General features: G+C 36.3%; 1 long non-coding RNA gene across 1 annotated transcript in view; it reads right to left on the bottom strand.

The window, feature by feature from the left end:
• Positions 1-10,821: 10,821 nt before the first annotated feature.
• The window catches only part of LOC111097209, a 111,902-nt gene continuing 96,094 nt past the window's right edge, over positions 10,822-26,629 (bottom strand). Inside the window, exons 3-7 of the long non-coding RNA XR_005363214.1 lie at positions 22,890-22,989; positions 19,805-19,899; positions 18,719-18,783; positions 15,570-15,733; positions 10,822-11,426 (exon numbers count right to left, since the gene is read on the bottom strand). This is a non-coding gene — a long non-coding RNA (uncharacterized LOC111097209). The remainder of the gene's footprint in view (positions 11,427-15,569; positions 15,734-18,718; positions 18,784-19,804; positions 19,900-22,889; positions 22,990-26,629) is intronic.

The raw sequence follows: 26,629 nt of genomic DNA, 5'->3' as shown, positions 1-26,629 counted from the left end.
CTCGGATAAATCTCTAGAGAATTATGGTAAGTGAAAAGAAAAACCAAAGATTACATACTATATTATTCCATTTATATAATATCCTTGAAATAACAAAATTATAGAAATGGAGAACAGATTGCTGATTGCCAAGGATTAAGAATAAAGAAATTGGGGAAGGGGAAATGGGTGCAGTTGTAAAAGAACAACACGAGGGATATTTGTGGTGATGGAAATATTCTGTATCTCATCTGTGATAATGATACCTGAATCTATACATGTGCTAAAATTGCATAGAATTAAATACGCACACACAGACACACAAAAATACAAGTAAAACTAGGAAAAAACTGAATATCAGTGGACTGTGTCAATGCCAAATCGCAGTATTATACTATAGTTTTGTACAATCTTTAAGATTTGCCTCAATTCTCCTTTTCTCTATTGCATTATAGTTTTATAGGATGTTATCATTGGGGACATCAGAGTAAAGGGCACACAAGATCTCTCTCCGTATTATTCCTTACAACTGCATATGAATGTACAATTAGCTTAAAAATAAAATGTTCAGTTTTAAAAATACTGACCCATTAACATTATTTGGCATTTACATACACTAGCTCTTACCTAAAAGCAAGGTCATGGGATTGAGATAAGCCAAATAAATGCAAAATGAGTTTCACAATTAGAAAATCTCCTTTAGGGATCCCTGGGTGGCGCAGCGGTTTAGCGCCTGCCTTTGGCCTGGGGCGTGATCCTGGAGACCCAGGATCGAATCCCACATCTGGCTCCCGGTGCATGGAGCCTGCTTCTCCCTCTGCCTGTGTCTCTGCCTCTCTCTCTCTCTCTCTCTCTGTGACTATCATAAATAAATAAAAATTAAAAAAAAAAAATCTCCTTTAAGTCCCAAAGATCTAAGACTACTATATGCTGTTAAATTATGTGACCTCTTCAATCCTCAGTTTCCTCATCTTTAAAATGGAGATAGTAATGCCTCCTTAGCAGGGTTGTTGTAAGGAATAAATTAGGTAACCAGTGTCTGGCACTTTAGTTAGTACTCAATAAATGGGTACTGCAATTGTTAACAGGTGAGTAATAAAGAAGTAAAACATTGGCTCTTCCCCAAGAAGACAGAATTGTGGGATATACTGCATGGGGTCCTGGAGCTCAAGGCAGCATGTGGCAAACAGATGTTAGAGCACTATGGAAACCAAATGATTTTCAACATCTACCTCTTTATCTGGAATGTTCTTCCAGATATCTACTTGCCCAGCTTCTTTACTTCATCCAGGTCTCTGCTCAAATGTCATCCTACTCGCTCCATCTGTCTCCTTGAGCAAAACGAAAAGTTGTTTCTTCTAATATTGATGTTCCTCCAGCAAGGAAATCTTCAGAGGAACTGGACATGGACAAAGTGACAGCAGCAATGGTACTAAGCAGTTTGTCTACCAGCCCATTGGTTCAAAGCCCTCCTGTGTGGCCGAATGGTAAATGGAGATTGGTCCAATGAAGTTATTTTCACCAGCATTATTTCTGGTCCATTGGACAGGCGGTTGGATCAAAGAACTCTGAATATTAAACATTTTGAAAAAGTATTATCCTAACAGAATAATAAAATTAATCAAATACAAAAAAGAGACTTAATCTGACTATTCTATATAAAAATCTTCAATACGACCTATGCCCTGACTTTATCACCACTTAAAAGGTATTTATTATTTGACTAATTCTCTCTCCTTCTCTTCCTCCCTCCCTCCTTCCCTTCCTTTCCCTCTCTCTTCCTTTCCCTCTTTCCTGTGCCCTAACTAGAATGTGAGCTTCATAATAAATATTTCATATCATATATTTTATGATAATTATTATTTGATTAATAAATAACGTCTTATTTATTGAAGCCTAAATAACATTCCAAGTAGTCATTTTTCAAAGTATGTGACAAGGTAGATAGAAAAGAAAAAGATCACAGTCATTACTTTCCTAGAAATTCCACTTTTATCTTCTCCTAGCGAACTTATTTCTACCATCTCATTCATTCACTCAACAATCATATCTACTGTGTGTCACTCAATATGTGAAGTGTCTTCATAAACATTTTCAAGGTTTAAAGTTGTCTATTCTGATATTGGCTTTGGTCCCCAGTAGAATCTAGAATGCCATTGCCCATATCCTGGGTCTTTTGTTTGTTTGTTTGTTTTTTGTTTTTTTGTGGTTTTTTTTTTTTTTTTTTTTTTTTTTTTTTTTGGTGTTGTTCATGAGAGACACAGAGAGAGAGAGAGAGAGAGAGGCAGAGCCACAGGCAGAGGGAGAAGCAGGCTCCATGCAGGGAGCCTGATGCGGGACTCGATCCTGGGACTCCAGGATCATGCCCTGGGCAGAAGGCAGGTGTTAAACCACTGAGTCATGCCGGGATCCCCCCATATCTTGGTTCTTAATGAAAACAATTGGATAAGTCAAACACTATGCAAAATTATGAAGCAGGCCCTATTTGTGTTTTGTATTACTCTACTTCCTCCATAAAGATACACTTCATCCTTCATCACTATCAACTATTCCTTGGCTATCTAAGCCAGTGCAACATCTCACCCTTATCTGATCATTCATGGAAGTTACCCCATACCCACAACTTTTCTAAATTCTAGGACTATGAATTTTAGCATCCTTCAAATTATACCAAGAAGGAAGTCCCATATCTCCCCCTTTTACACAATGCTACTACTCTTCCTGGCCATTTTTCATCTAAGCTTATCCAAGTACAACACAAATATTCTGATCAAAAGTAAGTCACTCAGAATACTCTAAGGCAAAGATACATGAAATTATGACACCAACTTCTGACTAACTTCCATCCTGGTGATTTGCAACAACCATTACATTATTCTCATAGTAGACAGTAATTTTTAATGCCTTTCATTGTTCATTTTATACTACAGTCTATCTTTCAAATTTCAAATGAAATTCCAAGTTTCAAATGAAACTTTTGACTCCTGTGAAATATTATACCATCATCTTTGGAAAACCATGTATGATTCCACCTCAAATAGCAAAGTATTAAAAAAGTAACACCAAGTTGTAAATTATCTATAGCAAACCCATGGAAGCAATTCTCTATGCAATTAATCCTGTCAATACAAACTGTCAATGTTAGCTAAAGTTAATAAGTTCAGTCAGCTTCCACTAAAACAAAATCCTGACCTGCCTGAAATGGGAAACAAATATAGACATGTTACAGGGAAAGACAGCTATGCCTAATATTTATTTTAAACATTTCTAAGAAAACAAAGGCTCTTACACAAATTTACTAAGAAGGAGGATTTGGGGAGTTAGTAAGGTTTTGTTGTGCATTGTAGATTAAAACTTAGCATGTCAAGAAAACAAAAAATATCAAGGTGAGTGATAGGGGGGAAGCTATCAGGCTATGCTCAGATTTTAAAATTCATTTCTTAGAGAACAGTATTCTTGAAAGCATTAAAAATTAGTAAGTCAGAAGCCCAAAGATTTTTGATATCTGAATTACTTTATAAAAATATTACATCCCAACAGATTAAGCTATAGATGGTTCTACGAGGTACTTGTTGCATAAAGTATCACAAACTACCAAAAGGAGAAGCAGAAGGAGAATCACCTAGCTTGCTCACCTGCTGATCCAGAATGCTTCATTTTCCTTTGATGGTTTTGGAAGTAAACTTTTGGGAGACTTAAAAGATGGGGATTGAATTTAAACAGTTTTCATTTTGTAGTCCTCAGTGAATTAAGTGTTTCATTTATAAATGCTTCCATGATGCTGCCTTTCTTTGTTTACTTGAATAAGTCTATATCATGCTCTAATACTGTAGGTTGTACTTAGTATTTATAAATATTCTAGCTATAGGACTAAGAGCATCCTACTGCATTACTGCTTTCATCTAAAATAGTCCAAAAGAGCTTTTGCAATTCATTCATTCCATCCATTCCATAAATATTTAGTGGGTGCTAGACTGGATTCCAATGTTAGCTTTGCTACTTACCAGTTACATAACTCAAGTTACTTCTCTGTGCTTTAAGTTCCCAATCTATAAAATGGGAGAAGGAATAGTATCTACCTTATGAAACTGTTTAAGAATTAAATGAATTAATAAAATACTTAGAACAGCGACTGGCACATAGTGGAACCTAGTAAGCATTTATTGTTGTGGTCACTTACTAGGCCCTGCACTAATATGGTAAGCAAGACAGAAATATTCTTGCTCACTTGAAATTTACAATCAGTAACTAAACATATACTTAATTACCAACTGAAATAATGAGCTATGAAAAAGAAAAAATAGGATTCTATAAGAGTATGTAACAAAGGAATCTCCACTTGTACATATATCAGACTCACCTGGCACCTGATATCTGGCCAGTGTACTCCCTCTCCTTTCCTCACTCAAGAATCTGAGTTAGCTTGTTTCAGGTTTGGTTGCTAAGTGGGGTTAGAGCAGGAAAGAGAGTCTCTGGTTCAGTCTCAAGGATAAGCCATATGCACAACTTTTCAAGGCATTTGCTCAGATAAAAATATAAAGTTTTCCGCATTTGAAACAATAATTTCTGTATATATTTTAAGATCCTCTCCAAGGAGAGGTGATTATGCTTGCCTGAGATTCATGCGTTCTTGAATTAACTTTCAGGATATGTACATTAAGAAAAAAGTTTACAAAACAGTGAGAAATACAACCACCTGTATCAATATGACATAACTATTAGCACCAAGAACTAAGACCACCTGGGTCAACATGACTAAGTTGTTTGCCCAGGAAAGTTAAGACAATGAAACAATAAATTACTGCTTGAAGGCCCTAAAAATTAATTTCTGAGACAACATTGCTCACTTATCAGTCTCACTTCAAGACCTGCACTATGTTCTGTCCATCTAATCCAAGGCTTTTATGTCATAACATCTTTCCAATCAACCTGTTCCCCACTTTGCAAAGCCCATCTTAAAATCACTAAGCCCACCTTTGTAAAACTGACATAAAAATCACCTGTTATAAGCACTGAAGTAGGGTCTATAAAGTATCATTTGATTAATAGTTATCTTCCCTTTGGTGTGCTTGGCATCCTTAAATGTACAGTTGCTTAGAATAAGAATGCTCCAAGCAAAAGTACTAAGTAAACTAGTCAAACCTACCAGGCCTGTTAAAAATATCCAATATTTTAAGTTATAAAGACAGAGACCTTAATTATTACAAGTGTGCTTATATTCTGTCAACCTGAGAGGAAAATAAAATAAACATCTCTCCTATTGACAAGCATTTATAACCCTGAAATATATTTCTGTAAAATATAGCATATTTCTAGAATTGTCAATTTGAAATGAACTTGTCTCTTACCTAAGACCTATAAGTGCTGAAGATTCTTCCTTGCTACTTCAAATCCATAAATGAGGTAGAGCTTGCTTAGTTAATGTATAAGCATTATATACATAGAAAGGGAAAAGTCATTTTTTAACACAACTGCAAAATATGCCTGATCATCTAGTGTACTATACAGTCAGTCTTCCAATAGGGATAATCATTACTGTGGTATAGCAGAAGAAAAAGGGCTTAGGAGTAGGGTGCTTATGAAAGCCACTTCTGAAATTGCCTTTTATTCATATAAGTATGCTGCATTCAGTATCAGAATTAAATTATTCCAACCATCCCATTTAAGAGTGAGTGCCCATAATTTACTTATTTGCTAATCAAGCTGCCATGTTGAGACTTCCCCTAAGGTACAATATAGATGATGAATTTCATTCTCAACCCAGTAACAACCAGATTGAAGCAATCCATTTAAACAGCTAGCAGACCCACTGCTAGGAATATCTAGTTTAAAAAGGGGTTAATAAGGGTGCCTGAGTAGCTCAGTGTTTGAGCATCTGCCTTTGGCTCAGGTTGTGATCCTGGGGTTCTGGATCCAGTCCTGCATCAGCTCTCCACAGGGAAGGCTGCTTCTCCCTCTGCTTATGTTTCTGACTCTCTCTGTGTCTCTCATGAATAAGTAAATAAAATCTTTTAAAAGAATAAAAATAAATAAAAAGAGGTAAATATAAAAAGCTTTTTAATTCAAAATACTTCCCAAGCTGTCCATATAAAGCACCAAGGAATTCAAAAATAATAGCAATAAAAATATATAATGTCACAAGCATATTAAAACTCCATATAAAAGTGTATGAGTAATAGTTATAAATGCCAAATTACAAAATATAGTATCACTCATCCCAGGCCTAAAACTCTAAAAATACCTTTCTTTAATTTCCCCTTTTGAGCCACTGCCAAGTCATGGCAGTGACTTTCTTACTACAATGAGCCATAATAAACTTAGCTTTGGTATATTAACATGTGTGTTTACAGGAATGAAATATTGAGTGTTCAATAGTACATATGTTCTGACTCTACTTATGAATAGTTTTGAATATCTGGCTCTATAAATAAGGATATTTGGTTATGGTGTTATAGGTAAGCTTGTCTTCTTTTTTTCTATGTTGTATGTTTTTAAATGATTCACAATAAATACTCTCATTTAAAAAAAAAGGTTATCTTAATATTTTAAGGCCCTCTACAAAGTAACTCTTTTATTTTAACTCTTAGGCAAGCTATTATAATTGACATTGAACCAAATGCATTACTGAAACAACACTCTTGTTTAATATTTGCTAGACTAAGTAGGATTTAAGTTTGGGGAGTGAGGTCTGTAATTGGAACATGAGGGTTTCTCTAGCAATCTGAACATTAAATTATGTGAAGATCTTCAGCCTCCCTTCCTTCCTTTCAAAATTGAAGTTGCTAATATAAACTAACAATGGCAATATAGTTTTACCCAAACAAATCCCACATATAAAGAACCAAAAAACAGAAAACAATGTCTAAATTGAGTTGCTACTATTACCAATGATTTATAATCATGTCCACTTAAATAGTGACCCAAAGTAACACATGGCCTCAAGATAGTGTCTGTCACATGCTGACAACTGACTCCTTAAGTTCAGATGCTCACTCTGAGGTTTGAGTTTTTAAGAACTATTGTTGCATACATATCACTTGTATTCAAGTTTATCACATTTTTTGCTACTTTTAACCAAGTTAATGAAATTTAATCATTTATAAAGAATTGCTTTAACCAATTTATCAAGATTTATTAAGCTCACTAGGACATTTTGAGTTTGATATTGAGGTAGAGTAAAAGCAACAAGGTCAAAATCCTAAACTTGATGTTTCTAGAGGCCATTCAATTCTATGTAAGATACATCAATATGTCATTAATATAATTAAACACCTTCAAAGACTTTTAGGGGTTTGACTCTTTAGAATGGAGATACTCACAAATGTCTAAACACATGAGACAGGCTGATAACAGGACTCAAAGAAATCTGTCCATGTGCCTTTTAGATTCTTATTTATACTACATGTATTGACTTAGGTAATTAAGTTGCATATTTGGACACAGAGATATTGAGTTCCTGGGGTAAATTTTAAATTATTTAAATGTAATCATGATATTAAATATGATAAAAGTGTCATTAAAAATTTACCAAAGACTGGGCAGCCCAGGTGGTTCAGTGGTTTAGTGCCGTCTTCGGCCCAGGGCGTGATCCTGGAGACCTGGGATCGAGTCCCACGTCAGGCTCCCTGCCTGGAGCCTGCTTCTCCCTCTGCCTCTCTCTCTCTCTCTCTCTCTCTCTCTCTCTGTCTCTCGTGGATAAATAAATAAATAAATAAAATTTTACCAAAGACCAAAATTGATCTTTATCTAATAAAAGCAAAGTGCTGAGAACAATGCAAGTACTTGATTAAGAATATCTACAATATTAATTACTCTGATCCAGTAATTCTAAGTTTCTTACATGAAAAAAAATGATTTCAAATACTTTTTTTAAAGGTTTTCTTTATTTATTCATGAGACACATAGAGAGAGAGGCAGAGACATGGGCAGAAGGAGAAGCCAGCTCCCTGCAGGGAGCCTGATGCCTAACTCAATCCCAGGACCCCAGATCATCCCCTGAGCCAAAGGCAGATGCTCAACCACTGAGCTACCTAGGTGTCCCTAAAATACTTTTAAGATGTATTTACAAATTATGTTTTTAAAATATGCAACTTTCAACTGAAAAGAATATTCACACTGTTAACTAAGAAAGGTTATCTCTGAAGGGTGACTTTTTTTAATAGTTTCCTATAGTTTCCAAATTCTTTTAATTGAACATTTATCAATTTGTACTCAATATATAACTTGAGATGGAGAGTATTTTAAGAAAGAAAATAAAACCATACTTGAATTCAAGGCATGCAGTTCAATTCATCCTCACCCTCTTACCTGCTTTTTAATCATTAGCACTTTAATACTGCTAAATCAAAAATATAAACAGAATTTCCAGACTTGCAATTCAAAGAATTATAAATCATAGAATTTCCTGTTTATAGGAAAAGGATGCAGAAAAAAAATTATATGCAGGTCCATATCATGCAGAACATAGAACACTTTTTCCTAACTCACATTAAGCCATGCTGATTATGTTCAGCCTTATGTATTTTAGGCTCATGTATTTTAGTTACATAAGCCATCTTTTATTTTTTAAGAAACGTACAAAATGCCAGAAAGCTACTTTTAACAAGGCAATGCTCTGAAGTCAGTGAAAGCTTTATTATCCCACTTAGTACATTATTCTTCAGATCAAAGTTCGTTATTATATTTTCTAAGATGACACCTATCTGTCCCATAATCCTCTTGTTCAATAACTTCCATTTAAAAATTTCTCTGCTTTCAAATCAAAGGAAATATTAAGGTATATGATGTGTCTCTGAAGATCTAAGACTCCAAATGCTTTGGGTTTTTAGAAGTACAACTACAGAGAAACCACAAAGGACTACAGAGCAATATGAAATATTAGCCATGGCCTTTGTGTAGATTATAGCCAAAGGAGTGTACTTGGCTTGGGGGATTCAAAGATTTATTACTGTTCAACTAACCCCAAATGAAAATATTGCTATTGCTATGTCTCTGGAACAGACTTCAGAAACATCTCTAGGTGTCAACCATAAAAGAGAGAGAGAGAGAGAGACTGGCTTAGCATATAGACTGAGTCCATCACTGTCAATAATACTATAAAAGCATAATATAAAATATTTCCAAGTTCCTTCTGGCTAGTAAGAGACACTAGGATCCAAGCTCACAAGGTCCTGATTTACTGCCACCGTTTTCAACACATTGGTTCACTTGCTCATAATAAAGTTGAAAACATGATACTCCTTTTATATTTAGAAATAGTCATTCTACTTTCATGCTTCCTGGTTCAGGAATCAAAAAATAGTTGGAGAAACATGGTATTGAGTGTATGGCTGTGTGATAGGAATATGAAAGTAGAGAATGTGCCAATGATGAATTGATGATATACCAAATTCTGCTATTGATAGAACAGTAACTGCTTTTATACTGGCTATTATCTTAGTAATGAAAATCCCGACCACTCAACCATAAGAAAGAAGGAAATCCTGCCATTTGCCAACAGCATGGATGGACCTTGGGGGCATTTTGCTAAGTGAAACAATTTATACAGTGAAAGACAAACACTGCACGATATCACCTACATGTGGAATCTAAAAAAAGACAAACTCACAAAACAGAAAGTAGAATAGTGGTTACCAGAGATGAGGGTTGGAGGAAATGGGAGATACTGGTCAATTTCTAAGATGAATAAGTTCTAGGAATCTAATGTATAGCATGATGATTACAGCTAATAGTACTGTGTTATATACTTGAAACTTGCTAAGAAGTAGATTTTAAATATTTTCACCATGGACACGCACAACGGTAATCACGTGACTTCATAGAGAAGCTAATGCTAGGTTGGTAATCATTTCACAATATATGTGTAAAAATCAACACATTATTCACCTTAGATCTGGAAATCCTGATTACTAATGATGATTATATCATAACTACTTTAGGAATATATGGCTTACTGCTACTGATAAGACTTACTCTAGCTTTCTATTTCTTCATGGTACTTTGTGTTGCTTAATTTTTAGATATTATACTAACAACAGCTTCGAGACTCATTGGGAAAAAAGCTAATCAAAGGGACATAAGGGGTTGATTTTCATTTCTCTGTGATAATTCTGTTTAAGGTGGCTATTACCAAGACAGCTCTACTTAAGTATCATTAAATAGTCTCCATTTTGCCACATCTATTCATCACATATTTATGGAACACCTATGATCTATTCTTGTTCTAGAAATGGAAGAATAAAGAGGGGAAGGGGGTTCTGTGTTTACATCAGCCAGTGCTAAGACAGAATTTGGGGCTAAACTTAAATCTTCAGACTATTATTATTATTTAGAATAGCTATTTAGCTTTTGTAAGGATGCCAATAATCCAATCAGGATTTTTTAAAATTCTGAAGACAAAAAAAAATCGCCTTCAGTCAGTACTTAAGAAAATGCTTTACTTAATATCACTGCATGCTCAATTCAAAGAGATGAGAACTAAAACAAAAACAAAAACAAAACAAAACAACAACAAAGCCCATTGCTCTGAATTTAAGGAAAAACATTTTCTCCTGCTTGATAACCATAAAAATAGCATAAATAAGTTATAAATAAAAGCTGCCCCCAAAAAGTCATGATTTTTTTGCCACTTCATAGAAAAAATATTGTCTACATATTAATGCCTTAAACCATGGACAACACAAGTAATTTATTCCCAAGTCAACACCTGCACTTCTATCCCCCAGAATAAAAAACAATTGCTAAAACCATAAGAACGAAAACAAACATTAATTTACAAAAAGCAGTTTATTGCATTCACAGCTGGAAAGCTAATAAACTTTGGAAAGATGTTTTCCTCTCCAGTATAACTCAAATGATAGTGTCTACATCTTCATTTAACAGAAAATAAATCTCAAAGAAAGAGATTAATCTCTAAAGCCCTGCCATTCATCATCAAGGGCAAATTAGGTAACTGCTTGCTTCTTGTTTCACCATTTCAATAATTCATAAGACTCTCCTGCAAAGGTTGCATCACTTAAATCTCTGAGAGTAAAGTATCTTTACAGTTGAATACATGTAGGATGGTTTAAATAACTGATTTAGACATTTCATGAACTAAGTTATAGCCAATCCAAATGGGTTGAAATATCATTCCATTACCAGATTCCCTCCACTTGAAAAGTTCTTTCCCCAGCTATTTGCCTGGCTGGGTCATACTCATCCTTCAGATCTCGGGTCAAAGTTAGCTCTTCAGAGAGTTCTCTGACAAATTTTTTTTTTCAAGGAGCATTCCCTGGTACATACAACCTCAGCACCTTGTTTATTTCCTCATGAACCTTTGTAATATGAAAGTATTTTGTTTACTTATTTCTTTACTTTTATACCGTATGGCTTTATCACTAGAACCTCCATGAAGGTAGATCCACTCTGCTTTTTTTCACCACTGCACCTTCGGCCCAAGATAATGCCTAGAAGAGAATATCCATTTGACATACATTTCAGTGTTGAATGAGTAAATGAAGTACTTTACACCTTGTCAGTAAATAAACAGAGATATCTATAGGGTACCAAAGAATTATAGAGGGAGTGATTAGCTCTACTTATTTATTAACCTCGAACAAGACTAACCCTGTTGGAGTGAGGGGCCACCTAAGAAGTCTTCCGATTCAATATTTACTGCCCTACAAAGGCTCTACCACAGGAAGATACTTGACATATACCAGGAACATGAGGGAGGCCAGAGTGTTGGAGCATCACAAGAGGCTAAATGGTGTCTCATGACAGTGGAGATAGTCAAGAGACTGGATTTTCTTCTCTGTGCCAGTGGAAAGTCATGGAAATGAATAATAGTATGAGACAGAGGCCTGATCTGACTTACACTATAAAAGATCACTCTGGTGGTTCACCATCCCAAAATCCAAGTGTCCTTTTGCATCTTAGTGACTGATATAGCAGCCTCTGGAATTGGAATGTCCAGAGTCAAATACTGCCTCCATCCACTTACACAGCAGTAATTTTTGATGAGTTTCATAACCTCTCTGAACCACTGTGTCTTCTTTTTAAAATGTAGAAAATAATAGTATCGATCTCATAAGACTTGTACTTACTTGTACAAAACAGAACTCTTGATTCCCTCTCTCATCCCTTGTTAATACTGTATCTCTCCCACTCTTCCTGGTTTCAGTAAATATCTCTACCACCCACCCAGTTTCTCAACCAAACTCTAGTCCATCACTTTCCCTCACATCCTACATCTAATTTATTAGTCATTTCTACCTTCAAAAAAATCATCATCCAAATCTTATCACCTATCATAAACTGAATGTTTGTGTCCTCCCAAAATCCACATGTTGAAACCTAATCCCCTGTGTGATGATGTATGGAGGTGGGACCTTTGGTAGGTGATTAAGTCATGAAGGCAGAACCCTTATGAATGGGATTGTACCCTTATAAATGAGACCCCAGAAAGATCCTTCACCTCTCCTTCCATGGGAGGACACAAAGAGAAGATGGCTGTCTATGAATTAGGAAGCAAGTCTTCCTTTACTAGTCACCAGATCTGCTGGTGCCTTGATCTTGGACTCCTCAATGACTAAACTGTTAGAAATAAGAAAAGGGGGAGGGGGTATTTTGTTTTGGTTTTTTGGGTTTTGGTTTTTTTACCGAGAGAGAGAGCACAAGCAGGAGAAGTGTCAGGCAGACAGAGAGGGAGAAGCAGACTCCCTGCTGAGCAGGGAGCCTGATGTGGGGTTCAATCCTAAGACATTGGGATCATGACCTGAGCCGAAGGCAGACACTTAACTGACTGAGCCATTCAAGTGCCCCTAGAAATAAATTCCTGTTGTTTAAAAGCTACCTAGTCTATGGCATTCACTGTAACAGCACAAATGAACTAAGACACCACTTCTTACCATCTCCACTGCTAAAACAGTGCATTCCCCCTTATCTTCCTCCTTCACTACCTTCCTTATTACTCCCAGATGGAATCCATTATATATAGAATAAATTTCAGTATCCTTATTATGATCTCTGAGACCCTAATAACCTGTTCTCTACCCACCTCTCTGATCTGATCTCCTCCTGGCTTCTTTATTCCAGGGAACACTCAAAAATCTTTCCTGTCTCAGAGCTTTTCCATTAGTGGCTCCCCATGATCAACTCCTTGCCTGGAATGCTCTTCTAATTCCTTACTTAGCTACTTTCTTCTCATCATTCAATTCTCAACTCCATATCATTTCCACAAACAGTCCTTTCCTGATCATCTTACTAATGTTCATTCCTCTCTATCTCAGTTGTTATGCCATTTGGTCTTCAGACCCTCTTGCAATCTTAATAATTATTGAGAGTCCCAAAAAGCTTTTGTTTATGTGGATTACATCTATTAATGAGTATTAATTTCGACTTTAAAATTGAGATATTTTAATTACATGTTTATTGGGTCATTTAAAAATAACTATCCATACAGTTCCAAAGTAATTATATATTTTTTTATGAAAAAAAAATTAGATGAGGGCAGTGACATTGTTTTACATTTTTAAAAACCTCTTTAATGTCTGGATTTATAAAATAAGCTGAATTTTCATATTTGCTTTTATATTTAATCTAATATAAAATGGTCTCTTAAATTGTATCAATAGGGCACCTGGGTGGCTCAGTGGTTGAGCATCTGCCTTTGGATAAGGTGGTGATCTCCGGGTCCTAGGATCGAGTTCTGCATCAGACTTGCTGTGGGGAGCCTGCTTCTCCCTCTGCCTATGTCTCTGCTTCTCTCTCTGTGTCTCTCATGAATAAAAAAATAAAATATTTTAATAAAAATAAATACAGTATATCGATGAAATCCAGCCTCACACAGATATGTAGTTGGAAAAGGAGAGAATCTTCTAATAGTTTTTCAGATAATTATAGATATTCTTTGATAATACACCAAACTCAACAAACGGAAGTTTCTTGAAGGTTAATTGCAATATGGAATCTGAAATCATGTTGATTAACTTTTATGTTACATTAAAATCCATTGATATCTCACACTTTAATTTGATATTATAACATCCTGCATCAGTCATTTAGATAAATATTGGTTTATTACCTGATTTCAAATTATACTACAAAGCCATGGTGATCAAAACAGCATGGTATTGCCATAGAAACAAACATATCAATGGAATAGAATAGAGAGCCCAGAAAAAAACCTGTCACATGTGGTCAATTACTTACAACAAAGGAGTTGAGAATACACAATGGGGAAAGGATAGCAAAATATGATGCTGTAATATTATATCTGGACTTAATTCTTTAAAGAAAAAACGACCTGGAAAACCGGAAGCCATGTACAAAACAATGAAATTGAACCACTATTTTACACCATACACAAAAACTAACTCTAAATGGATTAAATACTTGAACACAAAACCTGAAACCATAAAACACCAGAAGAAAACACGTGGTAATCTCATTCACATAAGTGTTAGTGATGATTTTTTGGATTTGACACCAAAAGCAAAGGTAACAAAAGCAAAAATAAGCAAGTGGAATTACATCAAACTAAAAAGCTTCTGCACAGCAAAGGAAACCATCAACGAAATGATAGAAAAGGCAATCTACCAAATAGAAGAAAAAATTTATAAACTATCTGATAAAGGGTTACTATTCAAGATATATGCAGAACTCCTACAAATCAATAGCAAAAAGTACCCAAACAATCGAATTTTAAAATGGGCAGAGTATCTGAATAGACATTTGTCTGTAGAAGAAATACAAATGGCCAACAGGCACATGAAAAGGTGTTCAATATCACTAATCAACAAGAGAAATGTTAATGAAAATCACAATGAGACATCACCTCATACATGTTAGAATGGATATTATCAAAAAGACAAAAAATAAGAAGTGTTGATGAGAATGTGGAAAAAAGGGAATCCTAGCATGTTGCTGGTGGGAATATAAACTGATACAGTTACTATGAAAAATAATATGGACCTTCCTTAAAAAATTAAAAATAGGACTACTATAGGATCCAGTAATTCTGCTGGGTATTTATCCAAAGTATATTAAATCACTATCTCAAAAAGATATCTGCACCTCCATGTTCACTGCAGCATTATTTATAATAGCAAAGACATGGAAACAATCTAAATGTCCATTGATAGATGAATGGATAAAGAAGTTGTGGTATACACAAACACACAAACACACACACACACACACACACACACACACACTGGAATATTACCCATGAAAAAGAATGAAACCTTGTCATTTGCCACAACATATGCAGATCTGGAGGGTATTATGCTAAGTACATAAGTCAGATAAACACCACATGATTTCACTTGTATATGGAATCTAAAAAACAAAACAAATGAATGAACCAAAAGCAGAAACAGATTCACAGATAACAGGAAACAAATTATTCATTACCAGAGGAGAGTACTGGGGGGCAGGTGAAATAGGGGAAGAGAATTAAGAGGTACAAACTTCCAGTTATAAAATAAATACATCATGGGGTTGTAATATACAGCATAGGGAATATAATGTCAATAATATCATTATAGATGTACAGAGAAAAGACTTCCACCACACTATGAACCAATAGAAAATAAAATTAATCTTACCCTTCTCCAAGTTATATGTAGTGTCAAGGCACTGGGGACTGTGGCTCTGATGGTTAATATGGAGGGGTCTGATCCACACAAGTGGATTGCCATTGAAACATCCATTATCTCTGATCTCATAACCCCTTCCGTTGTTATGGCTCTCCACCATTTCCATTTCACAACTGTGAGACAGAAATCAGATATGATGCCAGAATTTTTCCATCTGCCTAAAAATGAAAGGCAGCTACCTCCTCTCTAAAGTCTTACAGATGCCCTAAGGCACTGGCAGCCAGCAGATCTCCCTCTGTCCCTCTGTCCCTCTGTCCCTCTGTCCCCTTCCACTCTTCCTACCCTGAGGAAAGTTATTTCTCATCTGGGGTGAGTTACAGTCTTGCTCTTTTCCCAGCTTCTGGTCAAGGAATTGTTCTGTTTCCATAAATTCTCTTTCTAAGATGATTTAGAATTTTGAAACACAAAGTTCAGAGACTTTCACAACACATGTCAGTTTCTTGTCCTGCTACAATATCCCTCCTCTTAGGCAATGAACCCAAAATTGACTGCTTGTTTGAATAAGCAGAAGAGAAAGGGAAGAATGCAGTGAGAAAAAAAAACATGGAAGAATATTTCAAATATTATGCAAGCCATAATATTATAAAAGGCTTTAGGTCAAGTCCTCATACCTCAAGTAAAAGTTAAGCTTAGCTATATATCAGGAAAAACTTTCCCTGAGGGATTAACCTGAGAAATTCTCTTCCTTTCCTGTGGAGATATTACAGGCAAGGAAAGGACTTCCACAATACTCATCTATCTGAAAGCACACACACACACAAAAAAAGTAACTTGCTCACACCAGTTTAACTTCATGTTATGCTGATATTTTTACAGTTACAGGGAAGTGAGCTCAATAAATCATTAAGTCACATTCTCTAGGAAGACTCATTAAGTCATTTACTGTAAGAACATTGGCTGTATCAATATTAAATCATTTACTCGTGGTATAGCCAGGAGGTCCTAGAACTGGGTTCTCCTACTATGGCCTCTAAGCAAACACAGCAACAGGAAAGAGACCACCCATGTTTGTTGTTGTTGTTGTTGTTGTTGTTGTTGTTGTTGTTGTTGTTGTTTTTAAAAAGCTTTATGTAGAGAATGCACCGTTGGTGCCACCTAGTGGTAGCATTGAATAAAATCCTGAGGTTTGGGTCTTCTGTCCACAGAATTTGAGCACTGAGGGGACCTCGGTAGAGGAGAGAGAGCACCACATATATCCCCACATGTTTCAACCAGGGAAACAAGGAGCTGTTTTCAAGAATATACAGCAGTTTAATAGCCTGCAAATAATACCACGTCTGATTTTTGTCTGTTCAAGTCTTAGAACCTATCGTGCCATAAGTTTCCTCTGACTTCTTTTAATTTTTTGTACAATTTCTATTCTTCCATTTCATTTCATCCCTGAAATTACTAAAATTGCTTTGTATCTTCTTTGGGTTCCAAACGTATCACTCAGAATCTCCTCACTAACAGCATCACAAATAAAGAAGGTGGCAGGCTGGATACACGTTCACAGGACCAGATCCCAAGGCAAGGTTCCATTTGAGGACTCAGATGTGCTCCTTCCCCATGTCACAAGAATCTGGGGATCTACAGCCAATCATAGAATTTTACTACTGGAAGAACACCTATCACTTTACTGATGAGGAAACTGAAATCCAAAGAAGTTTTAATTTGTTCAATTTGACAGACTTAATTAGTGACGTATTTGGAACTAGATGCTAAGTTTTCAAATTTCCGGTCCAATACCCTTTCTATGTAATGCCACAGTATCAAACTTCCCTCTGAAATATTTTCAACATAAAAAGTAGACTGGCCAAGTGGAGGGAGAACAAGGTTCAAAGAAAATTGCTGCGAATCTTGGCCCAGATCCTAAACTTAAGTTTGAAGAACGGGATAACATTTAATTTATAATCAACAAAGCTTACTTCCTAATGAAGTTTTCATCATTAGACAATGTTTCACACTGCTTTTCAGCCCTGCAGTTATTGGACTATGTACCACAGAATCATATTTGCTGTTGTTTTACTAGTTTTATATACTGCTCAGCACCCAAGCATGTTCCCATACATATCCCCTTCCTATCCAGTTCCCAATACACCCTGGATTAGTGTATTCTATTATTTTCTTGTCCTAAGTTTATGATTATTATCTTAGGTATATTTTTCATACTAAGTTACACTTATTGCTTCAGGGAAAAAATTCTTCAGACATAATTATTGATTTGCATCTTGTAGCGAAAATAATTACAAATTCTCTCCAAATGGAGAAAGCATCAAAAGATGAACAAAATTTTGCTAATATTCTTACACTGTACATGCAAAGCTAAGGCAAAATCTTAGCAGTTTCTTGATACTTATTTTCTGTTATGTATTGTTCATCCTTATCTGAAAGGAGAGTCCTCACACTAAGGGAAAATAATATTTTTATATATTTTTAAAGCAACCTTCCATAAATATAGGTATCTTTCTAATGAATGAGAGCAAAGTTGATTTTGTAGTTATGTTTTAACTAAAAATAATACATGTTTAAAATCCAGTGATCCCTTTGCTATTGCTCTCAATCCTTTTTCTCTTTCAGTTTCTAATTGCTGTTTTTCTAAGCTAGCTATACTTAGCTTTACTATTTTCACCTCAGGTAAAGTTCATTCAAACTTCTATGCTTTATTTTTTTGTATCTAGTTACACATTCAAAAGAACAGACATAGTTCAAGAGAAAAATATTGAGTCCAATATTCCAATCACTTAAACCTTCTGGAAAATAAATTCTTTCCTATCCTCTCTGTAACAATTAGTGCATGGCCTTTCACACCAGGGTGAAGGGTGAAAATTTACAAGTCACAGTCTTGACACCCTGAAGCTAATGAGGGCAAGCATCTGTGCTGATGTAAGCTAGTCAGCATGGTACTTTCCTATAGGAAATCGCCAAGAGTCATTATCAAATCTCAAATGTTATAGTTGAAGACTTAATAGACTCACTCCAAGCCATTTTTATTTCTTTGCCTAAATACATTTTGCTGGAATTCCCCCTGTTGTGAAGAGAAATTGCTGATTGACCAAATGCGAAAGCCTTCCTTCACTGGTCTAGTAAAGAGGGTTCCCAGGTTATGTGCCACTCACCTCCTCAAGTGTTTGGGGGCACAATTTCTTTCACCCAAGGACCCTCAGCATCACCTTTCTATAGCCTGCACCAAGAAATGAAGATGATAATAAGCTAAGCCATTAATTTGTAACTCTTTTATAATTGAAGTCACATTCAAGAATGAGAAAATATTTGGCTAAGAAAAATAAACCAGCTTTCTATGTACCCTGTTCTTTGCAGTACATACTATTTCTTCTCAGATTAAGCTGAATAAATGCCATTTTCATGAAGATCATACAGAGCATAAAATAGCTTTAAAGCCATTTCTTGGCCTTTGCTTCACCATCCTCCTTGTCCCCCACTGCCACCACTATCACATAAAATTCTGAAAGATTCCAATTTAGGCCCTTAAGAAAAAACATTTCAAATGATAACATTTACTAAATTGCAACTCCTGTCCAGTTTCCACTTAGACAAAAATAGCTGTCAGGAGGAACACAAATTTAGAACTCAAAAGTTAGGAATTTCTTAGAAACAGAAATAGATCACCAAATAAATTGAAAACATTGCTAGCATTTCTTCTCTGTCTCCATGGCAAGCTGAGTAGTTTCTGAATCAGTGGTAGAGAAAGAGGAAGCTGGGCATGAAATTTCCCCTGCACTTGATTCACCCATGGAGTCAAAATTTGGAGTACAAGAGATTACAAGAAGCAAGAGAAAGGGCACATATGGTTCCAAACTAAGAATGCTACCTCTGGTTTCTGGTAATAAGAGAATTGCAAGATATTTTTTTGGCACAGTATCCAAACCCAGTTTGAATGCAAAGTAAAAATGTTCAAAAGAAAGATGCTTTAGGCTATATCTAGGAAACTCTTCATGGGTAGCATATGTTTGTAGTTAATGTAATCTATCCAAACAGGAGAGTGCTGTTGCAACAGACAAGTGTCTGTTCTGATGGCCCAGGTACCGAGCTAGCAGAGAATGTCTTTGCTGAAAATAGAGAAAGCTTTATGCTTGTTCAGAAACGATATTCCCCTGGGGATAGAAAGGAAAACAACATGAGAAGGAAAATGTCATTACTGAGCCAGTTACCTCTGACTTGCTATGGCTGCAGATATTTCTTACCCTTTTTGTCTCTCTTTGTTTCTTACTTCCCATTTTTTTCACTTTGCCACTTCTTTGAACTTTTGATGAATATTCATGTCTCTGTAGTGTTTGTACTATGATTAAGAACAGAGTGAATTACTTAACATAGCCTCTTCTGATAAAGGAAGCATTTGGGTAAGCAAGTCATACATGTCAATAAGGGACATTTTATCATAACGGCCAATGAGTTAAAATTGTAGGTCTAGACCTACACAGAGAATCCAACTGCTTTATCACAACTAAAGTATCCTCCTTCCTTAAATGTAATTGGGAGACACAGCCAAGTCACAACTTCTCTAGTCGAGAGGCCCACCTGTTTGTCAGCTCATCAGTTGCAGTTATAGATCAAATATTTACTAAGCTGGGCTTCGTACTAGGCCTAGGGTAAAATAGAGGAAAAGGCTGACATGAACCTAAGAAGAGTCTAGTGAATGTGCTTTCTGCAGCTACTACAAAAGCCTCTCTTCATAGGCCTCTTTTAAAACACAAGCCACTCAGGATACCTGGGTGACTCAGTCAGTTAAGTCTGCCTTTGGCTTAGGTCATGATCTCAGGGTCCTGGGATAGAGCTTCCTGTTGGGCTCCCAGTTCAGTGGGGAGTCTGCTTCTCCCTCTCTCACTCTTGCTCTCTCTAAATAAAAATAAAATCTTTAAAAACACACACAAGCCATTCGAGCAGCACCTGACTGAAGGGAATGAGTAACAGCTGAAATCCAGCTTTCACTCCACTCTTTAAAACTGTTCCACCTGGAGGGGAAACCTTTTAGAAAGCCATACACAGGCAGCACCAGGGAGCCACAGCCCTGCATTAAAGCACAGTTTCCCCTTCCACAGGAGTATTGCACTTGTCCCTGCCCTGGAGTTTCTCAGTACTGCAGAAGCCACACTCAGTTGTCACACCTCAGCGATGGCCCTGCAGACTAGGGTTGAGGTGAATTAATGTAGACAGGAGTATTCAACTTAAAAAAGAATGCAAAAATCTACACACTAGCAGAACAATAATAGTGCGGCTAGTCTCAGATATCTTAGAGGTTTTGACATAAGCCACTGTTTCTTAGTTGTCATTTTATTTTAAAGTCTCAGTCCAGTTTTTCTGAGCTAATAAGCACTCTGAAGTCCAGAGTTCTTTGTCCAGGGTCTATCTGCTTTATTATACATTTTTCCTTCCAACTGACTCACTACATCTCTAGACTTATAATTAGTAAACATGCAAAAAAGCAAAACAAGGAAAAGGGCTATGAAGAAAGCCAAGTTTGAGTGAGTGATTTGCACATAAAGACATGGAATTTCTTTCATACAGCTGATCTGCTCCTAGCCAGTTCTGCAGATTATAGGGGACGGAAATAGCACATTTTTGTCGCTTGTCTGCTGTCTCTGTCACAAAGATAAACCCTTAATTGGCAAGCCCTTAACATCTTATGGTATTTTATGTTATGGTCTGATAGAAATAATCTGTCCAGGCTTTGTGACAAAGTTGTTTTATAAATCCCTACTAATAGGGGGAAAGACCTGATAATGTATATGTTCTTATTTTGGTATTAAAGAATTTACAGTAGCTTTCATCAAAACAAATTCTGATCCTGTCACTCAAAAATGTAATTCTTAGCATTCTTTTGATTACAAAAGGTTAGAGGTAAAAGCTTCTAAAAGTTAGTGTTACACATAGCTCTCTGTCAGGTTACTTATAGCATGGTTGTTCCATGAACTGTTTGAAATCTGACCTATAAAAGGTAGTCCATCCAAAACTCCGGTGTATTTTGTATTTTAATCCAGGTCCTGGATTGCCTCCCATGGCCCAGCAATTAGAAAGCAGCTAGAAATAGTGTCTGAATCTAGTTTTCATCTATGATTAAACACCAGTTTCTTAGGGACAAGCAAGCAGCAGTCAATACATGGATTAAATGGTGCCTAATAATCACTAATCTTTCTGATTCTTTCATCAAATAAATTACTATTGTCATTGTTTAAGATTTTGTTTATTTGACAGAGAGTGCAAGAGAGCACGTGCACACACAAGCGAGCAGGGGACAGGCAGAAGCAGAGGGAGAAGCAGACTCCCTGCTGAGCTGGGGGAAGGGGTTCTCAATCCCAGGGTTCCTTGATCCCAGGACCCCAAGATCATGACCTGAGCCCAAGTCAGATGCTTAACTGACAGAGCCCCCAGGTACCCCACTATTGTCACTATTTAAACACAACTTTGTAATACTCCACATCTTCTTTATCCATTCATCTGTCGAAGGACTCAGTCATCAGAAAAGACAAATACCCACCATTTGCTTCAATGTGGATGGAACTGGAGGGTATTATGCAGAGTGAAATAAGTCAATCGGAGAAGGACAATTATCATATGGTTTCACTCATACGTGGAATATAAGAAATAGTGAAAGGGATTATAACGGAAAAGAGGGGAACTGAATGGGGAGGAAAATTAAGGAGACAAACCGTGAAAGACTCCTAACTTTGGGAAACAAAGGGTTGTGGAAAGAGAGGTGGGGGTGGGGAATGGGGTAGCTAAGTGATGGGCAATGAGGAGGGCACCTGATGGGATGAGCACTGGGTGTTATATGTTGACAAATTGAATTTAAATAAAAAAATTTTTTAAAAACAGAACTTTGCCTCACTACCACAACAGACTTTAAATGATAGCATATAGAATTGTTCTGTCTTTTAGGAAACCAAACCAAAGCCAAAAAACAAACAAAAATCATAATCTTTAGTACAAGGGAGAGAGTGCTAAAAAGGTATAAATTACTAGCATAGGTCATACCTAATGTTATTATGATTACCTGGAACAGCCCCCTCAAGGATGAGACTCCTCCTCCATGAAGCCATTAAAAACTTCTTGTGATTCTTCTTCAGCCCCTACTCAAGTTCCAAATAGTCACAAAGTAGAGAAATATCTGAGCCCAAACTCCTGGAATGCCTACTTCATCTTCCTCAGCAGACTATGGCTCTCTGGTCTTTCAAGATTTGTCTAACACATCTTCTTCTTCATCCAAACCCTTTATCTGACCCCCAGTTCTTCCTCCAACTATGTTAGGTGTGGCTCCACTTAAGCACTTACCACAGATTCATAAACATCTTTTTACTTGTCTTTCTCTCCACTAGAATGTGAGTTTCTTGAGGCCAATATATTTCAGTATCTGTATTCCCAGCCATGCTGCCTGGAAAATAATAAATGCTCAATAAACGTCTGCTGAATGTAACAACCAGGAACATAAGTATGGAGCAGTACATTTTCTCCAGTGAAAGACTCACTGGGAATATCTACTCTACCCATTAATTCCCTGAAGAATTTGATACACCGCTTACAAAAGGTTGGCTTCCCCTCAAAGTCTCAATCATTTTCAACAACTTCCATGGCTTGGCTGTCTCAGATTCAAGGATGATTATATAGAAATGTGGTAAGTTCCTTTAGTTCATTTGACAGTTATAACTCTCACATACCAGGTCAGTCCAGAAGAACCAATATATATAGAATGCTACCTACAGCTTTTCTTATAGAGGAGGCTAGCAACAGGAATTGTTACCAATTAACCATTTATCTGTGGATTTCTCAAATCCTGTAAATTATTTTCTTGTAATCTTGGTTTCTAAACTCTGAAAGTCCTAAGAAGCTTGCTTATTTGATGTGCAACCAAAATTGTCATTTTTCCTTATACATTCATGATAACTGAAAGAATAATGTTTCAAAAATAGTTTCCTGACTATTTGCTTTCATTTAATTACATGTACCCTTAATTTGTCAAACTCTTGAATGAGTTTACAATTCAACCTCTGAGCACAAAGCTATACCTATAAAAATGGGCAGTCTTTATGCCCCTGAAAATTACATTCTATTGCTTCTCTAATGAAAAAAGATGCATATACCACCTTTGACTTGGCTGTCTTTGTGTAGATTTATGAAAAATTGGCAACTCTAAAAAGTTGAATCTTGATGTGTCTTTCAAACCTGTGCAGTTCTTTGATCTCCAGTTTGAATCACTAAGGTAAGCTTCTCATGAGCTAAAACAGCAGGTTTCATTTCTCCATCTGCTACACAGCACCCCAGAGATGCCAAGGGCCCAAGGAAAGTAAAAGGGAGGAAGGGAAAAAACATTTCTCTTTTTGTTTTTTAACTGAAATGCCTGGAGCAAATCAAGCCCAAGAGTCTAGCTGCTAAGGGAAAAAGTAGAATCTATCAGCATTTCCATGGGAAATGGTAGATCAGTTGCATAGACACAATAAGATGCTGCATGTAAGTGAGAGAAGGAAAATAAAATCAAGCACAAAGCAATTCTAAATTAGTATAAAATTTAAAACCTAAGGCAGCAAGTTAATCATTAAGAAGACCTCTTTTTTAAGGGCTCTCTCTCCCTTGCTGTGCTGTAAAATCATTCTTCCTGAGAGTCTTTGCAAGTGGACCAAGAAAATATGCCCAAGAAAACAGTAAGAAAACATTAGATTCAATTTCATGTGATGTGAACACACTGAGTGACATGTGGTTGCTTAACCAGGTCATTATGGCATGCAAAGTACAAAGTGAAATCCTAGGTGTCATGCATCCAAACTAAAAAGAAATCAGTCTTCTGACTCCTTACCAAGGATGACAAGCTCCAGACTAAAGGTTATGACTATTAGAACTGCAACTGTCTACTATTATCCCTTCTCTGTGTTATTACTCTATTCTTAGCTGGAAGAGTTACTTCATCAGCATGAAAGTATCAGTCAAACTTCTGATTGATCACAAGAGCATTGATTAATATGGACACAAGAGAAGTTCTGTTAAAACTGCAGGATCTTAAAAAAAAAAAAAAAAAAAAAAAAACTGCAGGATCTTCCTCCAAATAGCACAGGCACACAAAGCCAAACTTGCTACTGCAGTAACCAGTAGACACAGCTTGCTATTTTTAATTACATCCCCTCTTTAGTTAGGTCTCTTCTTTGAAACAATGGATTATTATTCATCAACTTTGAACAAAAGGGGTGTGGACACAGTCCAGCAGAGAGCCAGGAGGGCTCTTGATGCCTCTCATGTAAGACTTACTAATCAATTCACTGTGGCTAAAATAAAAGTCCAGGTACACAATAGGTATGAGAATCTTGATTTTAGGCAAACAGCATTTCCTACATACCACAACACATCACAAATTTAAATGCACAGATGCTGAGAACTTACATCTCAAAGTCCATGTATGCTTAACAAACAGTACAATTCAAAGTGAACTCTAAATGTTTTGACGTATTATTGACCAACATTTGTAGAGGTTATGTGCCTCTATCTTTTGTTTGTTTTAAAGGTTAGTGTTGCATAGGTTTAGAGCAGTGATTTTCAACCAGGTCATCTTTATTTCCTAGGGGATATTTGACAATGTGTGAAGACAATCTGATTATCATGACTGGGGGGAGGAGGGAAAGGTGTGACTGGCATCTGATGAGAAGAGACCAGGGATGCTGCTAAAAATCCTACTATGCACAGGACAGCTCTCACAACAAAGAATTATCTGGCCCAGAGTGTCAATAGTGCCATGATTGAAAAAAACATGGAAAAGAGAAATAAGAATTTTTTTAATTTAATATTTTTATTCAATTAACACATGTTCAAAGTTTTACAAGTTAAACAGAACTAATAAAACTCAAGAAAATTAGCAATCCTCTGCAGTTTTTCTAAACATTTCATTATTTCACCTGGCTACTCCTTATTTCTAAAGAATATATTTATATCAATAGTTCTTATTTAAGTAAGTTTAAATATTATCACTGACTTATTTCACAGTCTTTGAATACCTCAGTCTTTCACTTCCCTCTCTGATTTTATCCTTTCTCCTCTCCCCCTGCTTTCCTTTTTTTTTTTTTTTTCTAGAAGGTTTTCCTAACTTTATTTCTAGCCTTTTTCTTGAACTTTAGTTTAGCTGTTGTACTTCAACTTTTATTCCCAGAGGCTTCTTCTTGGTCTCTTTTTTTAACAGCAATCTGTTTTTATTTCATGAACAAAATATCTCCTCACATTTCCCTATTGTTATAAACTATATTACCTTTTTAAAATTTCTTCCATTCACTGCTTTGCTTCTGTTTTCTCTGAGATCTATTTTTTGTTCCTTTGTCATGATCTCTTTCTTTAATACAGGAACATTTATTTAAATATCTGGTGATGTTCTCCTGTCCATTTATGTTTAAAAGTGAAAAACTACAAATATATGCATGTATGGTAAGGATAGTCCACTGAAGACTTCATGGAGCACAGCCTGATGGCTATCAGCCATACTGATGGTAGTTCCAACTGCCAGTATCTGTATTATTCAGAATAGGTTATGCCTAACAAACAAACCCAAAATTACCATGGCTCAACACTCTGGGGCTATGTGTGTACTGCAAGTCAGGAGCATAGCTCATGGTGGCTCAACCATCTAGGCTGCTTCCAGGCTAGTTCCTTCATACCAAAACAATTTTTCTATGGTCACCAGTGAATAGTGACCCATATCATTTCCCTTCACAACCCACTGGCCAGAAACAGTCAATTAACTCCATTTAACTGCAAGGTGGGTAGAGAGCATGTGATTATTTTGCAAGGGGCCATTCAGCTTCTCCTCTGGCCTCACATGCACAGATCTTAAAAATAAAGCATACAGAAATGGGGGGGGTCAGGGTTTTTTATTTGGGGAGAGAAGGAACAGAGGGGGACAAACAAACTCTACACTAAGCACAGAGCCCACACAGAGCTCAATCCCATGACCCTAAGATCATGACCTGAACCAAAATCAAGAAACAGACACTTAACCAACTGAGTCACCCAGGCACCCCAGAAATGTGTTTTTGAATATTAAG

This window comes from Canis lupus, chromosome 8 (genome assembly GCF_011100685.1).
Source record: "Canis lupus familiaris isolate Mischka breed German Shepherd chromosome 8, alternate assembly UU_Cfam_GSD_1.0, whole genome shotgun sequence".
NCBI lineage: Eukaryota > Metazoa > Chordata > Mammalia > Carnivora > Canidae > Canis > Canis lupus.
This window is presented reverse-complemented; position numbering and strand designations above follow the sequence as displayed.